Source organism: Artibeus jamaicensis, unplaced genomic scaffold, assembly GCF_021234435.1.
Source record: "Artibeus jamaicensis isolate MK-2021 breed Jamaican fruit bat unplaced genomic scaffold, CSHL_Jam_final scaffold_3307, whole genome shotgun sequence".
Classification (NCBI taxonomy): Eukaryota; Metazoa; Chordata; class Mammalia; order Chiroptera; family Phyllostomidae; genus Artibeus; species Artibeus jamaicensis.
The window spans coordinates 11,064,801-11,081,616 of NW_026522040.1; positions in this window are offsets into that span (position 1 = coordinate 11,064,801).

A 16,816-nucleotide genomic window follows, 5' to 3' on the forward strand; every position below is an offset into this window, starting at 1 on the left:
ACTTCGCTCAGGCTGCTTTCATTTTTGACTAAGCTCAGACCTCAAATCCCTTGATCCTTCTTGCTTCTTAATATAACTCTGGCCTCACTTTCTCCCCTATCCGTGACTAATCGTGTAAAGCAAGACTTTCCATCTTCCTTGCTTGCTTGGCCTGTATACCCCTGATGAGAAAAAGTTTACATTTCCCTACCCAAGTCTGCTTAAGTGCTGTAAGACAAAAGATCATACAACCTCAGATTGGGGCAAATACCAGTGCATATTTTCCAACTTCATTTGGTCTTTCAACACCTGTCTTTCATTATTTACATTATGTTGCTTACATCATCTCCCTTCTCCTAAAGTATTCCAAAATATTGAGGCTGCCCTTATCAACATTAGAACATTTTTTCACCAAGAAAACAGATACTATATAAAAAATGCTCTCAGCTTCAAATAAACCTTCATCAAGAGGTCAGTTGGAGCTTTCCCCTTTCAAAACTCATCCCCTTTAGGCCCATCCATGTTATTGCAAATGATAAAATTTCCTTCTTTTTATGGCTGAGTAATATTCCACTGTATAAAGGTATTACTTCTTCATCCATTTGCTTATGTACAGACACTTAGTTTGTTTCCAATCTTGGCTATTACAATAGCTTATAGCATTACAATAATACCGAGATGTAATTTTATTACAATAATGCTGAAATGAACATAGAGATGCACATATCTTTTTGAATTAGTGTTTTGGATTTTTTCAGATAAATACCCAGAAGTGGAATCCCTGGGTCATATGGTAGTTCTTTTTAATTTTTTGAGGATTCTCCATACCGTTGTCCATAGCGACTACGTCAATTTGCAATCCCACCAACAGGGCATAAGGTGCTGTTTTCTCACATCCTCACCAACACTTGTTTGTTGATTTATAGCTGATAGCCATTCTGACAGGTGTGAGGTGATACTGTGGTTTTAATTTGCATATCTCTAATGACTGGTGACATTGAGCATCTTTTCATATGTCTATTGGATATCGATATGTCCTCTTTGGAGAAATGTTGGGACTTCAGGCCAAGATGGAGGCATAGGTGGAAACCCTGTACCTCCTTGCACAACCAAATTTAAGGACAACAAAGATTTAGAAACAAAACACAACCAAACGGACAGAAAAGTTAAACTATACCGAAGTCTGACAACAATGAATCATTCATCCAGACTGGTAAGGGGTGGAGTCGGCGGTGAGTGGAGAGGGGTCCCAGCAGGAGGAGGCAGTGATTGGCAACCAAGGCAAGTGCAGGAAAACTCAGTAGGCTCATGCGGCAGCTGGATGACCGATGGAAGGACACACATTTGCACACAGAGAAACCAGGCAGGTTTAAAAATGGTCAGTGAGATAGACCATGCAAACCAGGGCCCCAGTGATAGGAAATAAAGCCTAAAAGCACCAATTAGAAAAACTTTGGGGGGTTGAGGTGCTGGGAGAGGCTCCTAGCCTCACAGGAGAATTTTCTGGGGAGACCCACAGGGTCCTAGAATGAACACAAGCCCACCCACCCAGGAACCAACACCAGAAGGGTTCAATTTGCTTGTGGGAAGTGGCGGAGGGGACCAAAATTTGAGAGAGAGTGGAACAAACACCATTGCTCCCTCTCTGACCTTGCACGCAGTCATAACCCAGAGACTGGACTGACCCACCCCGGTGAACACCTAAGCTTTCACCCCCTCATATGTAACATGCACAAACAGACTAAAACATTATAGCTCAAGCAGAAGAACAGCTGAAAGCCCCAGAGCCAATACTTCTAAGCGAGCAAGAGATAGCCAACCTATTGGATGAACAGTTCAAAACACTGGTGATCAGGATGCTCATGGAACTGGTTGATTTTAGTCGCAAATTAGATGAAAAAGTGAAGGCTATACTAAGTGAAATGAAGCAAATTGCATAGTGAACCAATAGTGATGGAAACAAATCTGGGACTAAGATCAATGGAGTGGACCAGAAGGAAGGAAGAAATGACCAAACAGAAAAGATTGAAGAAACAAGAATTCAAAAATATGAGGAGAGGCTTAGGAAGCTCCAGGACATCTTTAAATGTTCCAACATCCGAATTATAGGGGTACCTGAAGGGGAAGAGGAACAGCAACAAGTGGAAAACTTATTTGAACAAATAATAAAGGAGAACTTCCCCAATCTGGCAAAGGCAATAATAGACTTCCAGGAAGTCCAGGAAGCTCAGAGTCCCAAAGAAGTTGGACCCAAGAAGGAACACACCAAGGTACATCATAATTACATTAACCAAGATTAAAATGAAGGAGAGAATTCTAGAAGCAGCAAGAGATAAGGGGACAGTCACTTACAAAGGAGTTCCCATCAGACTGTCAGCTGATTTCTCAAAAGAAACCTTGCAGGCAAGGAGGGGTTGAAAAGAAGTATTCCAAATCATGAAAGGCAAGGACCTCCATCCAAGATTGCTCTATCCAGAAAAGCTTTCATTTAGAATGGAAGGGCAGATAAAGCACTTCCCAGATAATGTCAAGTTCAAGGAGTTCATCATCACCAAGACCTTATTATATAAAATGTTGAAGGAATTTATCTAAGAAAAAGGAGATAAAAATATGAACAGTGAAAGGACAGCAAACTCACAATTATTAACAATCACACCTAAAACAAAAGCAAACTAAAAGGACAATTAGATCAGGAGTGGAACCATAGAAATGGAGATCACAAGGAAGGTTAACAACAGGAGAGTGGGAGGAGAAAAAGGGGGGAGGTACAGAAAATAAGTAGCATAGACGGTACGTAGAAAATAGACAGGGGGAGGGCAAGAATAGTATGGGAAATGTAGAAGCCAAAGAACTTGTGACACATGGACATGAACTAAAGGGGGGAGAATGGGGGCAGAGAGTGTGCAGGGGGAGGGGAATTAGGGGGGAGGAATTAAGGAATTAAGGGAGAAGAATGGGACAACTGTAATGGCATAATCAATAAAATATTTTTTTTAAAAAGAAATGTCTACTATGCTCAGTGAAATAAGTCAGACAGAAACAGACAAATACCATAGTGTTTCACTTACATGTGGAATCTAAAAGTCAAAATAAACAAACAAAGCAGAAAGACTGGTGGTAGCCAGGTGAGGGGGGAATTAGGTGCTGAGTGAAAAGGGGGAAGAGATTAAGAAGTACACATTGGCAGTTAACAAATAGTCACGGGGATGTAAAGTACAGCATAGGAAATATGTCAATAATATTGCAATAACTGTGTATGGTGTCAGATGGGGTACTAGACTTATTGGGGATATAACTAAATAAGTTACATTTATATGCTATGCTATACACCTAAAACTAATATAATAGTAAATGTCAACTGTAATTGAAAAAATTTTTAATTAAAAAAAGCAAACAAAACTCGTCACCTTGCCATGCCCTGATTGCATGGCTCCTGTCTCCTCCAGCACGGGTCTCTGTTTCAAACCTGCAACACTTTCCTACTCATTGGCTTTTCCCCCTGCAGACTACAAGGATACTTAAATTTCTATTCTTTTAAAAACAAATAAGCAAATGCTCCTACTTCTGTGATTAAATTGTTCTGTTTCTGTTCTGCCTTCTGTTTTTCTTTTTCTGCTAAGCTTTTGGAAATAAAATGCCAAACCTTTAATTTACTCCATTTTAGTCTAATGATGTCCTTTCATTTACTCCTGCAAAACTACCCTGCAAAAATGTCATCAGTGTCCTGCTAATGTCCAGATCCATTGGACAAGTCTCAGCTTTCATCTTGTTAGATTTCTTTGAGGACCTTGAGGCTTTGTGATACTGTCTCCTCTGTTTTAATTCTCTATTTTGTTATCTAGAATGACACTATCCTCTCTGTAACTTCTCTTTCCACCCTCATGACTATTAATTTTCAAAGTCCTTTGTTAGAGTCTCTTTGCCCAAACACTATTCTACTGTGTTCAGTTACCTCAGGCGAATGGCTTTGATCTTTGCTGGGCAGAGCCCTAGAAGTTTAACAGAGCTGCCTCAGGGTGGTGTTTACATGTGTGATGACTTTAAAATAACACATTACACTATTCACATTATATTATGCATTTTTCTGAGTGTGTTGTCATGCAAATATATATATATATATTTTTAATTTTATTTAGTTATTTTTCAAGTACAGTTTTTTGTCTATTTCTCCCATCCCAGCCCCCCCCGCCCCGTCTCCCCACCTCCCTCCCATTCCCCCCCCACCAGTCCTCATCCCTGTGTCTTTCATACTTGTTCCTCAAAATCCCTTCCCCTTTTTCCCCTTAAATTCCCTTCCCTCTCCCCTCTGGTCGCTGCCCACTTGTTCTCTATTTCAGTGTCTTTGTTTTTATTCTGTTTGCTTGTTTGTTTTGTTGTTTAGCTTCCTGTTAAAGGTGAGATCATGCAAATATTTTTAAAAGGGAGTGCATAAAACACAAAATTCAGCATAGCAATTACCTCAGATGGCAAGACAAAGTAATACCACAAAACAAAAATACTAGTAGATGCAAATATAGCAAAAAGCAACATTATAGAAAAATACATAATTACTTAGGAAGAAATTAAAATATTTAAGTAAAAAATTAAAATGCAGTATGCATAAATTAATTCTATTTTGTAATTATATATAATTCACATATAATAGGATATTTTCAGAATGTTTTTCCTACTTTGTAAAATGCTCTTTTTCTAATTTTTGTTCACATGTGTTTTTTAAGTTACAAAAAATTAATAATAAAGGAGAAACATTATTTTTTAATCCCACAAAATACATTATGATTGGAAAGGACATTATTGTAAATGTCGAGTAGAAATATTCAAAGCATGTGAAGTTATTTCCCAAATTCTCTTAAATGTGATTTATGAAAATATTATATCAAATAGTACATGTACCCTGTCATACTCTACAAATTTTCCAGGTTAAAAACAAAATCAACAAATTATCATTCATCAATGTGGAAAAAAAGTATCCTGATTTTTTCTAAAAAAAATCAGATAAAGAAAATAGTTACAAAGTTATCAAAAATAATATTTTCAGCTTTCCAGTCATGCTACTTCTAAAACAAAATGAATTAATTATTTATTTTCCTGCTCTAAATTTCGTCGCAAACAAAGGGAGGGCTACTTGGTGTTAAGATTGGGAAAGCTTAATTAAATATCTGTCCTCTAAAGTACGATACCTTACTTACCTCCTTCTTGTGTCAAACTTAATCAGACAAATCAATGGCAGTTCTTCATTTTTTACTTGTAGCTGAGTGGTATATGAAAAGTACTGTATTTAGGGTTGCTCTGCAAAATCGAAGTCTTAGTAAGATATTTTACTGAGGCCATTTCCTCAGCTGTAATATGACTGTAATGATTACTACTTCATAGGATAGCTTTAAGGCTAAAATAAAATATTATGGGATAAAAACGCCATTTTTAAATGATTGAACTACTGTCATTTGTTTATTATTATTACTCAAATCCTGACAATCTGTGACTCAATAAAATATTTACATCTGAGTCAGAAAATAAGTTATATGGATACTGAGAGCTCTGACTGTGATCACGTGATCCCCACACTTCACCAGCTTTTCCCCTGGCCCTGAGAAGAGAAGGAAAAGCCAGAGAGTTAGCAAAAGAAAAGTTAACTTAGATGAAACATTATAGGCTGACTCTAAACTCTTTTGTGTCTACTCTGATCTGGTGGAATCATGTAGATCGTTGTAAAAAATTTTAACTCTTAGGGTATTTACTGTTTACAGATAAAGAAATGTTGGTCCCCCAAAATAGGGTGGCCAGGCCAGCTTTACATTCCTGACAACTGGTTGATTTTCTATCCCCAAAATGGAGAGCCTGGGGAGTTAAAGATCAACCCTCATTTACCAAATAGAAAAAGAGTAAGATGAAATGTTAGATTACACAGCGACTTAACAACTGAGTCAGAATTTTTCACCTCTAAAACAGGAATAGTAATATTATGTCAGTTTTGCTGACTTAATTAAATAACATTGAAGTAAAATACTTAGTGGTTTATCAAAGTTGTTTAGTAAATACCCTTTACCTTTATTACATAGATGATTGGTGCTAGTGTTACAAGTATGTGTAATTTGTCCTAGCAAAAATCTACAAGGATTTGCTAAGGAATATTGCTTTCCTGTTTTTTGCCCACAGAGCTCCAAAATTCTTGAGTAATTTATGAAGTTCCATCCAAATGTGACATCTTTTTACCAATTCTGAGTCTTGGAATTTGACAGAAAGCTATAAATGATATATTCAAAATAAGTTAAACTACAATGTACAATTTTTAAAAAATCTGTTAGCAAACCCAAACAAAACTAAGATACACTTTGCTAAGCATTTTGATCATTGCTTTTAACTGCTTTTCACTAAGGCACAGGTGAGATTTTTGTCAATATATATTTCACTAATCTATTTTACAGGTATTTACTGAAAACTACTTTGTGGCAAAAAATTTTTACAGCACTTGGGATCTATCAGCAGGTAAACTGATAAAGGTCACTGTTATTGTGAGCTTGGGTTCTCAACATTAGAGCAGACTATTAGAAAGGTGGGAAGTGCTGTGAAAAAATAGAGAGAGCAAGTTAGGAGGATTAGGAGTGCTAGAGATGGGTTACAGTTCATAGGTTCTGCTAGAATGGTTGTAAGGAGAACAAAGACTTAAAGCTCAGAGAGAGATCACTTTGCAGATTAGCTAAGGGAAAGTACTCTGGGCAGTGTGAAAGCCAGGAGCATGACTTATACGTAAAGCAAGTGTCCAATGCACAGAAAAGAGAGAGTGACAGAGATAAGGAGAGGCAGATTCTAGAGCATGAGAGGCTTTATAGGCCAAATAAGATAGAACTTTTTTCTTTAAGCAAAATGGGCAGAGGGAGTGACATGATTTAGGTTTTATGATAATCGTTCTGATTGTTCTGTTGAAAGTAGTTTATGGAGGGTATGGGGCCAAAGGCACAGAGAAGCCAGTTAGAAAACGATTATAGTAGTTCAAGGAATAGATGATATATTTTGAATCAGGTAGTAGCAATAAAAATAATAAAAATTTGTTACATTCTGGATATATTCTGAAAGAAGCACCAAGTAGACTTGCACAAATTAAATATGGAGTGTGAAGGCAAGAGAGAAGTCAAAGATGAACACAGTGATATTGGCCCGAGAAAACTGAAGAATGAATTTGCAGTCAGTTGAGATGAGGACAGTTGAAAGTGAGTAGGTTTGAGAGAAAGACCAGAACTTAAGATGTGGTCATGTTGAGTTTTAGATGTTTATTAGAAATTCAGGTAGACCTGTTGAGCAGACAGTTGTATATTATTATTGATTGGAGCCCTGGCCATTTGGTTGGAGCATCCTTCTATAAACCAAAAGATCACAGGTTCTATTTCTGGTCAGAGCACATACCTAGGTTGCAGGCTCTATTCCAGTCCAGGTGTGTACAAGAGGCAACTGATCAATGTTTCTCTTCCTCTCTCCCTTCCCTTCTCTCTAAAATCAGTAAGAATGTCCTTGGGTGAGAATAGGAAGGAAGGAAGGAAGGAAGGAAGGAAGGAAGGAAGGAAGGAAGGAAGGAAGGAAGGAAGGAAAGAGGAAGGAAGGAAGGGAGAGAGAAAAGAAGGGGATTTGGAAAATAGGTCTCCACTCTAGAGGTACATTTTGAAGTCAGTGTGATTGAAAAGAATCATATAACTGAACGAAACAATAAATAAACTAAGTGTGGATTGAGTAAAGAGAACCATAAGCAGAACTCTGAAATACTTCAACATGATCAGGAAGAAAGGAAGGGACTAGAATAGGGAATTAAAGGAAGCAAGAATAAAAAGAAATGTAATGTCTTGTAAGCTCTATGAAGAGAGCGGCCACTTGTCCCAATTTGCCCAAAACACCATCAGTGTGTGACTGTTGTCCCAATCTAATTATTAATATCAAGTAATATTTACATTTTTTAATTCTAGGGTTTGTATTTTAATCTCTAGTACAAGTAATGAAAGAAAAGTTAAAAATGTGTAACTAACAAAGTAATAGGCAATATGAGAATATAGATAATAAATCATACAAATTGATATAAAAGAAGCTGGGGAAAGGAAGAAAATCCATAAACATAGCAAGAATCTGTGATGAATCCTGTATAAAGTTTGTTAATGGGTAGAGCAGAGAATGTGGTTGGTTCAGAGTAATATAATAATAAAAAGTCTCTGATAGGGCATCAAAACTATTTTGATTTTGGTATAAATCAGTACAATTCTTAATTAAATTAAAGGAATCTCTTCCCCTATCTTAACTTTATCCAGAAGCAAAAGTAAGTCTTTGCATAAAGGAGAGAACTTCATGGTGATGGAAGGAGATTTGACTTTGGGTAGTAGATACATAATGCAATATACACATGATATATTATAAAAGTGTACACTTGAAATTTATATAGTTTTATTAACCAGTGTCACTCCAATAAATTTAATTAAAAAATTTTGTAAAAATTGGTAACTTCCTCCTCAAAAAGAAAACTTCATCCAGAATCTCAAATTATCACTACATTTATAAGAACAATATAAACATTTGTAAAAAGCAAAAATAAACACAAAATCTTCAGTATGACAATGACTTTAAAGATACAACATCAAAGGTTGTTGCTCTGTAAAAGACATTCTCAAGAGAATGAGAAAATAAGCCACAGACTGGGAGAAAATATTTTCAAAAGACACATTTGATAAAGGACTGTTATCCAACACATACCTCTTAAAACTCAATAATAAGAAAACAAACAACCTAACTAAAAAATGAGCCAAATATCTTAGTAGATACATCACTAGAGAAAATAAACAGAAAACAAATATATGTAGAAGAAGAAATGATGCTCCATATCATATATCATCAGGAGAATACAAATCAAAATACAATGAGTAACCACACACCTATTAGAATGGCTAAAATTTGTAACATTGACAACATCAAATGCTGACAAGAATGTGGAAGAACAAGAAGTCTCATTCTTCAGTGATGGAAATGCAAAATAATGCAGTTAATTTTGAAGACACTTTCTTATAAAATATACTCTTTCCAAATGATCCAACAGTCATGCTCCCTGATATCTACCCAAAGAAGTTGAAAGCTGTGTTCACATAAAAATTCAAACATGGATGTTTATAGCAATTATGTTCATAATTGACAAAACTTTGAAGCAACCAAAATGTCCTTCAGTAGGTTAATGAATAAACTGTGGTGCATCCAGACAATGAAATATTTAGTATTAAAAATAATGAGCTATCAAGCTATGAAAAGATATTGTGAAAGCTCAGATATACGTAATTACAATCACAGAGAGAGAAAGAAAAATAAAATTTTATTTAAAGGAATAATGACAAAGATTTTAAAAAATTTCTCAAAAATAATGTAAGAAATTATGCCACAGGTTTGAGAAGTGTGGTAAGTCCAAAAAGATTATTACATAAGGAACTAAGAGTTGAAAGCATACTAAAGCATCACCAGAGTAAAACAATTGATTAAAAACCATAAAAAAGATAATATGTTAAAGTGGCCAGGGGAGAAGGGGAAGATATATTACTTAAAAAGGAGACATAATATGTCTGACACCTGATTTCCAATAAAAGCAATGGAAAGTAGAAGATGGGAAAAATGCTCATGAGTGCTAATTAAAAATAAGTACCAACCTGGATCTCTATACCCAGAGAAAATATTTTATAAGTAAAAAGGAAGTAAAAGCATATTTAGAAAGAAAAAAACCTAAGTAAACTTGTCACCAATAGAACTGCACTGAGTGAAGAAAATAATCTGATACACAGAAGATAATTGCTTCCACAAAGAAGCACAGAGGTGCACAGGAAATTAACAAGAGATTATAAGTATGTGAGCAAATCTAAAAGAATGGGACTTTATAAAGCAATGATAATAATAGTATTTTATGGGACTAAAATATATTTGGAAATATAATATATGACAGCAATATCATAAAAAGTGTAAGAGTCCTTTAGTCCTAGCATTGTCGGGAAATGATAAAAATGCTAATATGTGTTAGACTTTGAATCAAAGAAGTACATTATAATAATTAGGGGTAGCCAATAAACAAATATGTAAAAAAATATGTAGTTAACCTAATGGAGGATAAAAATAAAATTAAAATATGCATTCAAAAGAAAAAATTGAGGTAAATGCTTAAAATAATAGAAAACAAATAAGACATCAAATGTCTTAAACCTAAATAAGACATTTATTTAGGTTTACTTAATTAAACCTAAATAAATCAATAATTACCTTAAGTTTACTCATTCTAAATGTAAACAAGTGAAATAATCCAATGACAAGACTGTATCAGTCTGCTAGAGGTGCCATAACAAAATACAACAGGCAGGGTGATTTAAACAACTAAAATCTATTTCTCCACAGTTCTTGCAGCTAAAGGATGTGGGAAGGGAGTTCCAGGAAATCAAAGAAGGATTCAGGAAGTGATGTTTGATGTGAGTTCCAAAAGACAAATTAAACAGTAGAAAGGGTAAAAAGGGAACAGAGCTTCCAGACAAATGCAGTAGTATGTTCAAAGGCCCAGGGGTGAGAGCAAATGTGAAGGTCTGGAGACACATGTACTTGCAGGTGAAGTTTACTTTAAATGCATATCTAACACAGCTGTAAATGGGAAAGACTCTGTCCTTAGAGCTAGTTTGGTCCCTCCAGCCTCTCTTTGACATCTGTGATTTCTTTTTTCTTCTGGCATATGGTGAAGAAGAAGACAGTTTTATATTTTCCTCTTTTGCCTAAAAAGTCATTTTCTTTTTTTGAGTCTAAACTAAACATTACATAATGGTATCTTTCTATTTAAGAATGTGAAAATGCCCTTTTTCCATTTTCAATCCTCCCACTTTTAACCTTTTCAAGTTTAACTGTTTAATGATGACTATCACTTGGGGGACACAAGAAGAACTCAGGCCTCTCATCTTCCACTCTAAAAAAAGGTTCTTATTAATTTACAGCTCTATATATTCATTAATTCCCATAGCTATTGCCTTTCTTTTATGTGACAAACAAAAGCAAAACGGTTCTTTACCTCAAAACACTTCACCCTATGGCCTTGAAATTCTCACCCTGGCTTCTCCACCTCCAGCAATGAGTTGTGTTTAGAAATAGTGCCCAAGCAATTCAGTTAATGCATAAAGTCAGTGTGGTTTTAGAGTATTTGTAATGTACAGAAAGACTGTTGAGTTTTATAAATACTAATAAAGAAGCAAAAACCCATTATTTTTATGATTTTTTTACTGCCTCTGTTAAAAAGTCTAGTCTGAAAATGGAATTCTGTCATTGCTCTTCTTAAAATTTGAATGTATGTCTCTACCCATGTTGACAAGTGGGCAAAACACATTTATGTTACACAAGCCTTTCCTGTAATTTAATTGATCTTTCAGATTTTGCTACATTGGCCTTGGGTTGCTAGTCAGAAAAATTACCCCGAAAAGTACATTGCCCTGATAAATGTAAAACCTTCCAGGTGATGTAATGACATAATAGAGATTGACAAGTACTATAGCCCACATGTAAAAGAGTATGAATGAAAGGAAATCTGCCTAGTTTCAATTCTTACCACCTTTCACTGAGAAGGCAGGGTCTGCCAGACTTTTCATTACAGGGAACCCATTTGTCATTGCTTGTCATCCTGTGACAGAATAATTCAGTCTGTAATCAAATAAGTCTGCAAGTCATTTTTATATGAGTGTAAAATGGTAAAATATGGCTGTCTTAGTGGAGAGAAAAATGAAAAATCACAATCTTTAGCTGGTGGTCTTTAAGAAATCTATTCTTGCATGTACCCAATCTTTTATCTAACTCTTATCTTCAGATAATTTTTAGTGTCTAGACTCTCAGCAGGTAATTATTTTGCCTCCTTCAATAGATCTGCTGCCTCTTTCTTTAAACCAGCCTGGTTTGGTGAGTCATTCTCCTTTTTTAACTCTTTAAATGCCCCTAGAAAAAATGTCTAGCCAAAAATTGAACTCAAGACATAGAAGGGAAAAAACATACTGGATTTCTCAGAACTGTCTTTTGATTTTCTGACAGTTTTGTCACTATGTTTAGGTATACTCTCAAAATGAAATGAAGTATTCAATTTTATCATTGAAAATATAGATAAATTTATTATTAAATTTGATTTTGGAATCACTAGTAGTCTAAGACTAAAAGAGAAAAAATATTTTGGCCAAAAATCATGTCAATAAACAAGTTAAAAGTCAAAAAATAAGCCTAAAATTAATGTTTTCTTATAGAAAGAACTATCTATGTTATGTTATAGTTTGTAACTGCAAAAAAGTAAACATTTAACAATATTTACCAAGAAATAAAATAGGAAAATACCCCAAGCAGGCCCAAAGATTCTTCTGTACAATAGATTGTATAACATTCTAAACACTGACATTTTCCCCCAACATAAGAAAAAGCTTTGAATGTTAATCCAGGAAGATTTATCTTATTCTGCTTCTGAGAATGCACATGACCAGAAAATAGAATGGCGCAAAGGCGCATTGGGCTTTGTTAAGCACTTACTTCTGCTGTGAGAAGAAAGAAATGCCCTTCCTTGGGCTGCAGGAACAAATAAATGTAAAAGGAAATTAACAGGAAAAAGGAAAAGGTCATGTACAAGAGTCCTACTTAGGCAACAGGCTAGTAAACTCTGGCATCTTCTAGAATTCAATCACTTTCTGTTATAGCATATGTTCAAGTCAAACACCAAACAGAAATTTTGGAACTTCAGAGATGCCTGCAAAAAAGAAATTATGCACAGAAAATTGAGGTCTATAGGGATGTGATCAGCCCGATTTCAGAGGGGCTGGCAAATCCTTCACAGGCTTCTTCTTTTCATGGCTGCATTCTAAAGTGCCGGAGATTAATATGCTAAATAGGAAAACCTGGGCTGTCAGTTGCCTGTGTTTGTCTGCCAGAATCTTAAAATTAGGTCATGGCTGCCAGGGAAAATTTCTTCTCAGACGCCAGGCTGAGAGAACATGTTAACAGACCCAGACAGGAAGAAACACCCCCTGAACTACTCTAAGTGACGGGAATGATACATCCTATAAAAATTATGTCAAGTTGTTATACCATGACCTTTCAGTATAAACGAAGAAACATAGCTCTGAATTTCACATCTCACTTTCCACCCTGCCCTTGAAAATAAACAAACAGGGACAAATCTCTTTTACAGGGTTTTCCAGCTGTTTCAACCTACCTTAATATTTAATATTCTAAGTATAGCATTTGTTTCAATGAACACCACCACTCCTGACAGTTCTAATATACACTGAATTGTAAGATTCCATCTGTAGTCAAGGATGACATTCCTGAAAGATAAATACATATATACATACATACATACATTTATTTTTGTAAGGAATTACTAGTAGAGTCACAAACATGCATAAGGGAACATTTACAACGTGTCCCTTGTATTCAAAATAATGGTTATTTTTAAGTAGTAAAACTGAAATGCTATTACAATGTTTTGCTAAAATTTCATGGACTTTAATGATTAAAGTAAACCTTTTGTTCCTAAGTTAGTAATAATAAAGAACTTGAGGTTGATAAGTGTTTTGTTTTTAAAAAAGGGAATCAATGTAGTGGAAAGACCATTAATACAAGTTCAAAAACATGAAGTTCAGTTCTGCTTTTATAACTTTATAACCTGAGGCCTCAGTTCTCTTATCTGCAAAATGATTAGCTAGAAATAGATTACTTATAACCAACTTCCACCTGTAAAACAACACAATTATTTTATTTGAATTATAAATGCTCATGAAGAAAACATCTGAAATATTCCTAATATTGGAATGCATTATTAATTCCTAAACAGTTACATAATAATGTTATGCATAAGAAGTAGTAAATAAAACGAACAGATAAATATGGCCCTACAAAATATGGAAGGTGGTCAGATCAAACTGGACTTAAAATTTCAACATCCTTTCTTTGGCCACAATAATTTATTGTAGCTGTGTCCTATGCACAGCAGTACAGACATCTATTACAGAGGATAACATACCCCTTTAGCTCAGGTAAGGGTCTGTCTATCCCTTAGAGATGAGGAACTAGTAAATACATGGGTGTTTATAGTAATTAGGACTTCATATCATAAATCTGAAAATTGTCATAATAAACATTTCAGACCATAAAATTCCGATTTAGGCTCCTGGGTGACTAGAGTTTTATAACTTGACATATTTTAGCTCGACAAGCCCACGATATACAGGCCTGGAACAATGTTACAGAACCAGCCAATGGTGTTCTGGAGCAGCTGTAGGGTTTGATTGCCCACTGCTAAGAAGGGTGACTTCCAAGGCAAGAGTTTGGTGAAAAAAAGGGTTTGTTTATTTAAAGATTATACACATTTGGAATAATGTCAGGTTTCTGCCATTAAGCCCTGCTCAATTAAAATACCCACAAACGAATAGTCCTGCCTCCCTCTGCCAAGCCTGACCAGTTTCAGAGTATGACACTCAGAAGTACTGTCCTTCAGAAACATGGAAGTCTGCAGTTCAGCATTTCCAGTCATCGTTAAGCTCTAGGCTGAACTCTCAAGTGTCTATGTGCTTGGCCAGGCAGGTCCCCCACAGTGCCACCAGCTCTGCCACCATCTTCTGTGCAGAAGGGGAGCTGGGATGTTCCCAACTGGCCTCCAGACTTCCAGACCAACCAAGACAGCCCTCCTGGTGGATTTTGTGTGTTTCGGCACACTCCAGTTTTAAAGGCTTGGCTCAGAACTTCTTGTGCTGCCAAATATCCAGCTCTTCCTATGATGCATTGGTGTCCACCATTTTTGTCAGCTCCCCAGTGTCTTTGACCCTCTTTCAGCTGCCATCTTTCGTCAAGACAAAGTTCCCAGTCACAAACAGGGATCCAGAGTAGGCACCCAGCCTTCGCAGCTAATGCAGGCACTGAATGAGCCTCCTCCTGGTAATATCACAAGTCACTCTGCAGAGTCACTCTTTGGGCACAAGTTCTCACAGTACACGGTTTGCCCTGGGTAGCAACCTACTTCCACACCTCCTCCCTTCAGGAAGGCACTGCTGTTAATCTACCTTTGTTATGCAATATGCCTCAAACACTGTACTTTCTGCTCCTCCCCATCCCCCTGCCTTTTTGCAGGATTAGGGGATTTCTCTATTTTTAGGGATCCCATGCTCTGTACCCCATTACAGCAACAATCTAAATCTACTTGTTCCAAATGCCAGCCCACTATGCAATTGTATTGTAGTCACAGGACAATACAATTAAAGTAGCTCTCAATACTCCAAAGAATCCTTTAGAGTCTTTGGGGTCAGTAATGTATAGTCTGAAAAACACAATTTAAAGTTCAGTTTTACTTACTGGAAACAAGTAAAGATTTTAGAAAAAAAACTTCTAGAAACCTAACCATATGGGGAATGATTGACCTATAAACTAATGTCTGAAGTCTGAAAAGAATTTTCGAACTTCCCTAAGTAAATTTCTTATTTTATTATTCTTTGGATATTCTTCCAAGAAAATTGCTAAATGGCAACCACAGTTAACATGGTGCTTTCGTATATTTCCAAACACTCTTCATAACATTGGAAGACAAAGAGTGAAAGCCTATCATAGTTCCACTGGGACATCTAAATTCTTAACATTTTCATATTGTGTTTATTAAAAAACAACTACTGTGAAAGAGCCATATTGTGTAATTTTCTAATTTGTCACTCTTGGTGTTCTGAGACCAATTTCAACGTGTACGTGGGTGGAGAATTTCCCACAACACCAAGAAGCAATTCTCAGACACCAGCAGGATGTTCAAGAACTCTACTCAGTCTGACACTATCTATCTGGAGATAGACAGGCTCAGATTCTCAGGTTAAGGGCCCAGTTTGACAAGATTGCTCCCCCAGCTGTCAGATGCCAGTCGCAAGCTCAGGTTGATACCTGTGTTGCTAATGAACTAACTACAGATTGGAAGTTCCAACTACCTCCTGCCTGGACTTGAGACATTGGTCCCAAGTCTGGATTGTTACCTGTACTTATAACCAGCAAGACATAAATCAGCTGTTTTCAAGGCCCCCTATCAGATTTGATTAATTTGCTAGAGCAGCTTACAGAGCTCAGAGCAACATTTTACTTACTAGATCACTGGTTTATTACAAAAGCATAAAGTTCCAACTTCCAGATGGAAGAGATTCATAGGGCAAGCAAGGTGTGTGGGAAACAATGTGGGGCATCCACGTCCTCTCAAGGCCTGCCAGGCCCCAGCAACTCCACATACTTACCAATCCAGGTGCTCTCAGGACCCAGTCCTCTTGGGATTTTACGGAAGCTTTGTTACATAAACACGCCTGAGTGCATCATTTTTCATTGGGGATCAATTCAGCCTCCAAACCCTCTTTCTTCCCCAGAAGTTGAGGGGTCAGACTGGAAGTTCCTACCCTCCAATCACAGGGTCGGTTTTCCAGGAGGCCAGCCCCTACCTCTAGATGCTCCAAAGCACTTCACTGAGATAAAAAAAGATAACTTTCTCTCTCACGCCATTAAGAAGTGCTTAGGGTTTTTAGTAACTCTGTGCTAGAAATGGAAAGACTAAACATATATTTCTTCCTATAAACCAAAATATCACTTCGCTTTCTAGAAACTATTGGCAAGAATTTTAATATATACATCTTTTTTCCTATAATGTATATGTTTTCATGTCCTATCATTTCTCTGGATTTTGATCACCAATGCAAAGATTTCTTTGTGCCAGGGTGACTCTACTAACAAAGGAATAACAGGTCTGGGTGGATGATGCAGAGAAAGTGAATATCTTTAATATTTTATTTCTGAATATCTCTAATAATAGGTATAAAGA